Raw genomic sequence first — 8,872 nt, 5'->3', positions numbered from 1 at the left:
TATCTTCTCAAAGAACCAACTTTTAGTTTTATTGATCTTTGCTATTGTTTTCTTTGTTCTATTTCATTTATTTCTTCTCTGATCTTTATGATTTCTTTCCTTCTGCTAACTTTGTGTTTTGTTTGTTCTTCTTTCTCTAGTTCCTTTAGGTGTAGGGTTAGATTGTTTATTTGAGATTTTTCTTGTTTCTTGAGGTAGGCTTGTATAGCTATAAACTTCCCTCTTAGAACTGCTTTTGCTGCATCCCATAGGTTTTGGATTGTCGTGTTTTCATTGTCATTTGTCTCTAGGTATTTTTGATTTCCTCTTTGACTTCTTCAGTGATCTCGATACCTCATTGTAGTTTTGATTTGGCAGTTGGGATTGATTTAACGAGGTGGTAGTTATCTAAATTCAGCTTTCCTGGTGAAATGTTTTCATACCAAAGGAAAAAAGTTCACCTTTAGTTAACTTCGTATGAATACAGCTTAATATAAGACTGTCATTAAGAAAATCCAGTAGATAAGTGTTCTGTTTTTTAAAAAATTGTTTATTTATTTACTTATGGCTGTGTTGGGTCTCCGTTGCAGCGCGCGGGCTTCTCATCGAGGTGGCTTCTCTTGTTGCGGAGCACGGGCTCTAGGCACGTGGGCTCAGTAGTTGTGGCACGTGGGCTCAGTAGTTGTGGCACACGGGCTTAGTTGTTCCGTGGCATGTGGGATCTTCCCAGACCAGGGCTCAAACCCATGTCCCCTGTGTTGGCAGGCAGATTCTTAACAACTGCGCCACAAGGGAAGCCCGATAGATGTTCTTTTTGTGAAATAGAAAATTAATGTTCTGAGAAAGAATTCATTGGTATATTTATTTATTTATTTGGCTGCGTTGGGTCTTTGTTGCTGCATGCGGGCTTCTAGTTGGGGCAGTGCACGGGCTTCTCATTGTGGTGGCTTCTCTTGTTGCGGAGTGCAGGCTCTGGGCATGTTGGCTTCAGTAGCTGTGGCGTGCAGGCTGAGTAGTTATGGCTCATGGGCTCTTGAGCGCAGGCACAGTAGTCGTGGAGCACAGGCTCAGTTGCCCCGCGGCATATGGGATCTTCCTGTACCAGGGATTGAGCCCGTGTCCCCTGCATTGGCAGGCAGATTCTTAACCACTGTGCCACCAAGGACGTCCCGGCATGCCCTAAGTTTTGAAACACCTTTAGTTCCACCATGTTGGGTTGAGGCCTGTGGTAGCCTCACCCAGAGGGTTGGGTCTGCTGATCAGGGTCCTTCGAAACTGGGTCCCTCACTGTGTACTCTTTAATACCCTCTTCTCCAGCTCTGGGCAGAGGTAACCAGCAGTATTCTATCCCCTGGGATACATTTGGGAAGCCTTAAGCTAGGTAAGGGGAGGGAAGGAAAAGAGGGAAACTGTGGGATCAAGGAGAGTAGAAGGGAAGAGAGGACGAGAAGACTGGAGAGAGGGGAGGAGAGAAAAGAAAGTGTTCAGTGCTGCAGAAAAAGAGCATCGGACCAACAGTTGCAAGAGGTCCACCAGCTCCTTTCCCTGGTCTGGTTCATTCCATCTCTGACGCAGCCTCACCAGGGTGACCAAGAGGTCATCTTCTTAGATGTTTTGGAAAGCAATTCCAAAAGCTCTCTTCGTCACTTCTACAGTTGAACAATGCTCCATATCAGGACGTTCTTCCTCTTGTTAATTTAAATCCCTTGGAATGTGGTTTAAGCTACCTTTTAGACATCACCTTGTGCCCATGGCAGAGACGAAAACCACCTCGCTGCAATGGTTTTTTCTCGGAGGGCCTTGTATACATCGTGGATATTCATAATCCATCGTAACCTCCACGTGGACATGCAATGTGGATTGTTCCCAGTCTATTCACAGATTAAAATTTTAATACGTTCCATCGGTTGTCTGCTCCTTTCCTCCAGGTCCCCTCTGGCCATGCTCTGATTTGCTTGTTATGCTTCAGCAACATCAAACAGATTCTAAGCCCTGCCTACTCCATGCCAGTCTTTGACTCTGTCTTGGTTCAGGTACTTTCCTCTCTTTGGAATGCCCGTTCCCATCGCTTCACGTAAAGGGTGTTGCACATCCTTTAAGATGCAGCATGACTGTTATCTCCTTGAGGAAACTCTCCCAGATCCGTTTCCCTACAACGGGTTAGGTTCCCTTCCTTGGAGCTTCCGCTGTGCCTGTGACAGAGCCCGCTGCCAGTTCATCTGTGCTTCCAGAAAGCCTGGCCATCTGCATTCAGCCTCTAATGGTCCTCTTGGCCAAGTGCCCTTGGCACACCCAAACAGAGCGGCCCTGTTCTTTGGCACACAGTAGGCATTTGGTAAAGTTTTGTTGAATTAATTATCTTTGAAGTCTTTCAGAGCCATCTCACAATTTAACTCCTCTTGAATGGTGGCATCCAGAACTGAACAAACCAGTCTGTGCAGGTAAAGGTCCTTTTAGACGGGCTCCCATCAGTAATGGGGCCACCACAAGGTTTGAGAACCATTCTTGTTTGTTCCTCGATGGCCATACCTACCACTCTACAGCCAAGACCTGCATACCCCTGACCTTCTCCTGTATATGCCCACAAGCCTAACCTTCACCATTCTCCCCGTCTGTGCAATTTGCTTTTCCTACTAGTGTGGAGAAGCTTCTCCTTGCTTATTTCTACTCTCATTTTCAATTTATCAAGGCCTTTGTCCTCTGGTCGTTTCTTCCATGGTGTTGGTGTCATTGCCTGGAAGTGTGAGCCACTCTCTGCCCCTCAGTCTGGGCCAGTGATTAATCATTAGGTTGTAAATGAAGCGCCGAGCCCTAAGGATGCTGCATGTCACTGGGTTTTGTTTCGTTTTGTTTTGGTTCCTCCTTGGACCAGCATCACATTACCCAAGAGGACAGTGGGAAACTGTCTGGGGCTGCTGTTACCTGTGCCCTTTGCCCGTTGTTTTGCTGATTATTCCAGGATGTGTGGGCCCTGTGGTCAGCACCCAGGGCCCCTGAGCAGGCTGTGAGCACAGGAGTTCTAATTCCTGGATGCAGCCTCTCTGAGAGCTTCCTCTGTGCTGGAGCAGGGCTCTAAGTACATACAGAGATCATTTCCTTCCCACCCAAACCACTTGTACAGAGATCATTTCCTTCCCACCCAAACCACTTGTACAGTCTGCTTGCTTTTTTCTTTTTTTCTGGTTATGCTGGTATTACCCTGGGTTTTAGCCAGCTTGATAAATAGAGGAAGTTGGATGCCTTTCCAGACTTCCTGATGTCATGGTTTGGTGGAGTCTGCAGTTGTGGGAGGTTTCAGTTAATCCTAGCAATTGGTGAGTTTGCTGTTCTTCTCTGAGAAACTTCTCTGTCCTGTGCCATGTCTTACATAAGTCAATATGGCTCCTTTTGTGACTTGCCTTTTCCTTTCAATGATGTAAGAAGCCCAGACATTGGCAGGCACTCTGTCCTGCTCAGTTCCTCGCCGAGATAAAGGACGGTGGACGTGCTGTGGCAATAGTGGCAAAGAGGGATCCAGAGGCCGACGGATGCACAGTTCTTTAATTAAGTTTAGGCCTCTGTGTCCATCAGCCATTTTCACATCATAGCTTTTGACATTCTCTTCCACAACTTACTCAAGTGAGTTCTTGCTCCCTGGCTGGGAAGCTGGTTTCTTGGCTCTGAGACCAGAAGTCTGTGCTCTCAGTGGGGCCTTTCTAATTGTGTTAGAGCAGGGCCAGGGGAGACGGTATCCACCTGAACAAGTGATGGCATTACCTCCTAGTTAGCCCCCCTCCGAGATTGATTTACGAGTTCTGTTTGGAGAACCTGGATGGCTTGGCCCAGCCTCCCTCTGTTATGCATTTTGCTAGAAGAAATACATGTAATAGTATAAGTAATACGTGAACATGTGCCGGTGTTCTTTTGGGCTTCGTCCTTTCCCCCATCACACGCCTCTCTGTGGAGGTTTGGTGGGTTTCCTTCCAGGCTTTTTTGTATGCAGCCATACTTGTCACTATATAAATAAGCATACATATGTATAGCTTTGTTTGTTTCTTAACATATCCTAGTATCTATATTATTAAGAAATTTGATTTTATTCACTTGACTTATATGTATTGACAATCTCTGTGTGTCAACACATATAGATCAACTTCATTTTTTTAAGCCTTGTATAATATTCCAGAATATGGATGGACCATCATTTTTTAACTATTCATCTACTGATGGAGACTTAGGCTTTTCCCCCTTGCACAAAGCTGCAATGACAGTATTTGTTTGTATATTTTTGTGTATGTATGTCAATATTTCTGTAGGGACAATCTCCGGAATTAGAATTTCTGGATCAAAAGGTATGCACATTTAAAAATTCAAAACATAGCTAAACTGTTCTCTCAAAGTTTACATTGCCACCAGCAGTGTAAACAAGAGTTCATTTCCCCACATGCTCTCCAGCTTTGGGTATTATTAGGCTTTTTAATTGTTTCATTCAGTGGGCAAAACAAATTTCACTGTTGCTTGCCCTATTTTTCTACCTGAAAGTGTTCCAAGGGAGCAAAGAGAGCCTCATGTTGTTTATTAATAAACTTGGTTACCAGGAACCACTCAGCATGCTTTATTGTGGTTATCCATAAGGTTTTGGAAGAGGCAATGTACTTGAATTGTGAAATTTCATCAAAAACCCCTATGTAGAAAATTCTCATTTGCCCAAATACGAAGTGAAATTATTTCCATACTTGAAGTTGATTTGTTTCCTTGTTTGATTATTTTAATGTTTTTCAGTTGTTGATCCTACATTCATTCCATGTTGAATATTGGTACATGTGTTTGTAATTTGCTCATCCTAGGACAGGACAACATGCTCGGCTTTCATTTTTGCCTTCTTTAAACATTGCTTAATGAAGTTTTCCTGACATATTAGGCTTTATTAAAAACTACTTCTAAAAAAAAAAAACTACTTCTTTTTTCCTCTTAAAGAGCATATAATCAATAGAAACTCACCACGACTCCTTATTTCCTCTTTAAATTCATATTCTGGATCCTCCTTGAGCATTGAACTTCTGTCTTCACGGCTCACTGACTGAAGCCAGGAGTAGGTCAGTTGGTTCCAAGATCACCCTATAGATTGTTAACCTCTTGCACCTCTTTAGCTTTATGTCTGTATTTCACATGAGGGGATATCATAGTGTGAAGTGACTGTCATCTTTGAGCTAAGAGCTGTACTGATGTTTTGGTTTTGAAGTGAAGCATGATGGAATATTCTCGAAGATACAAGTCAGGTTGTCAGCAGTACTCTCTGTCCTGGGTGGGCACACAATTTCCTTTCCCCAGCGTGCATCTGCCTTGTCCCTCACTCAGGTCATTGCCAATGCCTCCACCTCCCCCTTCCAACTCCGAGCCAAACATATCAGTAGAGAGTTATTTTTTTAGCCCCTCCGTGGAGAAAGAATTCTGCCTCTGGCTTTGGGGATGCAAGAGACATAAATGACCCAATCCTTGATATCAAGGAGTTTAGTTTCTAGGGAAGTTAAGTCACAGAAACTGAAGAAATAGCTGATGAAGCATGGTCTCTAAAAGAGACCATCCCTCCTCAGATCCGATCACTTCATTGTCCAGTGCCCCTGTGATGCAGTTAATGAAACCTGAGACTGAGCAGGTTAAAACATGCTACTAAATACATGCTACTAAAACATTAACAAGGTCAGCCCCCAAGCGGGCTTTGAGCTTGTCTTCCAATTTGTAATAAGTTCCTTAGGAGTTGTTGCGGTGCGCGGGCTTCTCATTGCAGTGGCTTCTCTTGTTGCGGAGCACAGGCTCTAGGTGCACGAGCTTAAGTAGTTGTGGCGTGCGGGCTCAGTAGTTGTGTCTCGTGGGCTCTAGAGCGCAGGCTCAGTAGTTGTGGTGCATGGGCTTAGTTGCTCCGCGGCATGTGAGATCTTCCAGGACCAGGGCTTGAACCCGTGTCCCCTGCACTGGCAGGCAGATTCTTAACTGCTGCGCCACCAGGGAAGTCCTCCTTGTGCTATGCTAGTCTTGTTAGCCAACACTTATAAATCAGTGTAAATATCTCAAAGGCGTAACATTTTCTAAAACACTTAGGGAGCAATAATCACACCTCTTGTTACTCAGGTCTAAAATATTGATAATTGCATACATCATTGCAGCCATGGTATAATCAGATTACATCAGTTAACCTGTGGTAGCACAGAGTGACCCTCACCCAGACCTGCTCTGCAGTGGTATCAAGCTATTTCCCTCCTTTTAAACTTTATTCTATACCTAGATGAAGTTAGATTTATCATTTATTACCACTCAAGATTGCACCGATGGTCTACATTTTAAAAAATATGATACTTGTACTATTTAATGAAATTGAAGAGATCCAGAATAATTTCTTGGAGTGGTACAAGCGGGGCCATGGCATTCAGTCATGTAGCTTATGTACTGTTCAACCCTAGGGGTTGCCATTTACATCAGAGTCTACAACCACAAAACATGAACCTGGGGTAATCGTTAATGAGTGGTTATCTAGTGTCAAGGTCTAGATTTTACTGTTTAAATGCTAGCATATAGTTTTCTTTGTAATGGATGCTATCTCACAAGCCATCCTTAGCACCTTGAAATTTTGCTAAGAACCAGTGGCTATTCATCTTTGTTGTTGACGTAGATAGCATTGAAGCAACCCAACTTGCACCAGAAGATGAAGAGAAGTTCCAGCTGAAAAAGATAAAAATGACTTTTATATATAATGAGTAAGGGTTTCAAAATCTATAGATTTCCCTCTTTAATCAGTGATCCCAGAGACGTCATGACCCAGCAGGATGTTCTCTAGTTTATGCAGAAGGCAGTAGGAATGGCACTATTTTAAATACCATAACACTTCTTCTCCTATTAGGAAATATATATTCAGCCTTGAGGAAACGTATTCCAGGCTTGGAATATGGACAATGGAAAGCAGTCTTTTCAGTGGCGCCAGGTCTGTAGTAAGTTCTTCCTGAGCCATATTCTCTTTTCAGGATGGTTACTGGAATCACCCTTCGTTGTGCCCTTTCCTGCCGTCATCTGGGAGCTGAGTACAAGCTCTCTTCAGTGGAAAAGCATGGTTTATTTTGATCAGAGGCCCAAGTCACAGCACATATTAACCAGTCACCCAGTGCCATGACTAATTTAACTTTGACCGTATCTTATACACCACTTAGGCCCTACCCTAGAAGTTGGCAAAGCTCAAGAATGGGTTTGCAGAAATTTTGAAAATTCTATAATAGCATTTTGAGTTTGTTGATTTATTTCACCTGACGAACTCAAAACAGTTTACTTCCAAGGAGATCAATTCCCAGGAGGCCAGCATTGTGGCCTGGTAGAAAGAGTAGGAGTCCCACCAAACAGCCAGATGACCTTGACCCATCCCGTAGAACACGTTGGGCCTCTTTCTACATCTGTAGAATAAGGGTCTCAGCTAGGTGAATTCTGAATTCCTTTCCAGAAACAGACTGCTCTGATACTCTTTCCAGAGCTAAAATTAGATACTTGTGTAGTAAATCTTCCAAGTCAGCTCTGTGAATTCCAGGTAGAGTCAAACCTAAGGCATTTGTATAGGAGAGTTTTTTTGTAGAGATTCATTAAATATAGCTTAAAAAAGGGGGGGGGGAAATGCTTTTGGAGGGGAGCTGAGTTAAAAATTAAAAATAGATTAATTTTTAAACTTTATATGAAAATTTCTTTTTTTTTATTTTTTGTTTTTTCGCGGTACGTGGGCCTCTCACCATTGTGGCCTCTCCCGTTGCGGAGCACAGGCTCCGGACGCGCAGGCTCAGCGGCCATGGCTCATGGGCCCAGCCACTCCGCGGCATGTGGGATCTTCCCGGACCGGGGCACGAACCCTCATGCCCTGCATCGGCAGGCAGACTCTCAACCACTGCGCCACCAGGGAAGCCCTATATATGAAACTTTTTATGACATATATATTAGTGTATAATTCAATGAATTTCAGAAACTGAACACACCATGTAACCAGCACACAGAATACTACCTGAACCTCAGAAGCCGCACTGAGCCCACTTCTAATTGTTGTATCCTCTGCCCGCTTCCAAGGATAACCATGCTCCCACCCTCATTCCATCGATTAGTTTTGCCTGCTTTTGTTCCTCATCTGAATGGGATCATGGACAACGTGCATTCCTTTATGTCTGGCTCCTTTATCTAACATTGTATTTCAGAGATTCATCATTATTATTGTGTGTAGCTGTAGTAGACACTTAAATTTTCCTCCAGAGAGACATTGCTTTATCTTTGCACAACAACGTTATCATTCAAGTGACTCATTCGGGAGGGTCAGTAATATGCCATTATGAACACAGAGAGGATGAAAGTGCTGGAGAGAAACCAGAGGCACTTTATAATTTATTAACATAGTGTGTTATTAATATATAATACAATTTACAGTATTGATTTTAAAAATAGAAGTCCTCTTTGGAAGGAGAAGGATTCACTTCCTGCTCTAAGACGTTATCATGCCTTGTCCAAGGAAAGAATCATTCCTCTGGTACCGGCGATGGCTGTTAAATTATAGGATTCTTAAAGATTGCCAGCTTTTCCTGGAGACTGAGAAATCGCGATTTATTCCCACCTTTCTGTGTCCTTATCCCTGCAATCCCTGCACTATCTTACCCTGCACATATGAGGTACAAAATAGCTATTTGTTGGGCTTCCCTGGTGGCGCAGTGGTTCAGAGTCTGCTTGCCGATGCAGGGGACACGGGTTCGTGCCCCGGTCCGGGAAGATCCCACATGCCGCGGAGCGGTTATGCCCGTGAGCCATGGCCGCTGAACCTGCGCGTCCGGAGCCTGTGCTCCACAACGGGAGAGGCCACAACAGTGAGAGGCCCGCGTACCGCAAAAAAAAAAAAAAAAAAAAA

Source organism: Neophocaena asiaeorientalis, unplaced genomic scaffold (genome assembly GCF_003031525.2).
Source record: "Neophocaena asiaeorientalis asiaeorientalis breed wild unplaced genomic scaffold, Neophocaena_asiaeorientalis_V1.1 scaffold771, whole genome shotgun sequence".
Lineage (NCBI taxonomy): Eukaryota > Metazoa > Chordata > Mammalia > Artiodactyla > Phocoenidae > Neophocaena > Neophocaena asiaeorientalis.
Note: the sequence above shows the minus strand (reverse complement) of the source record.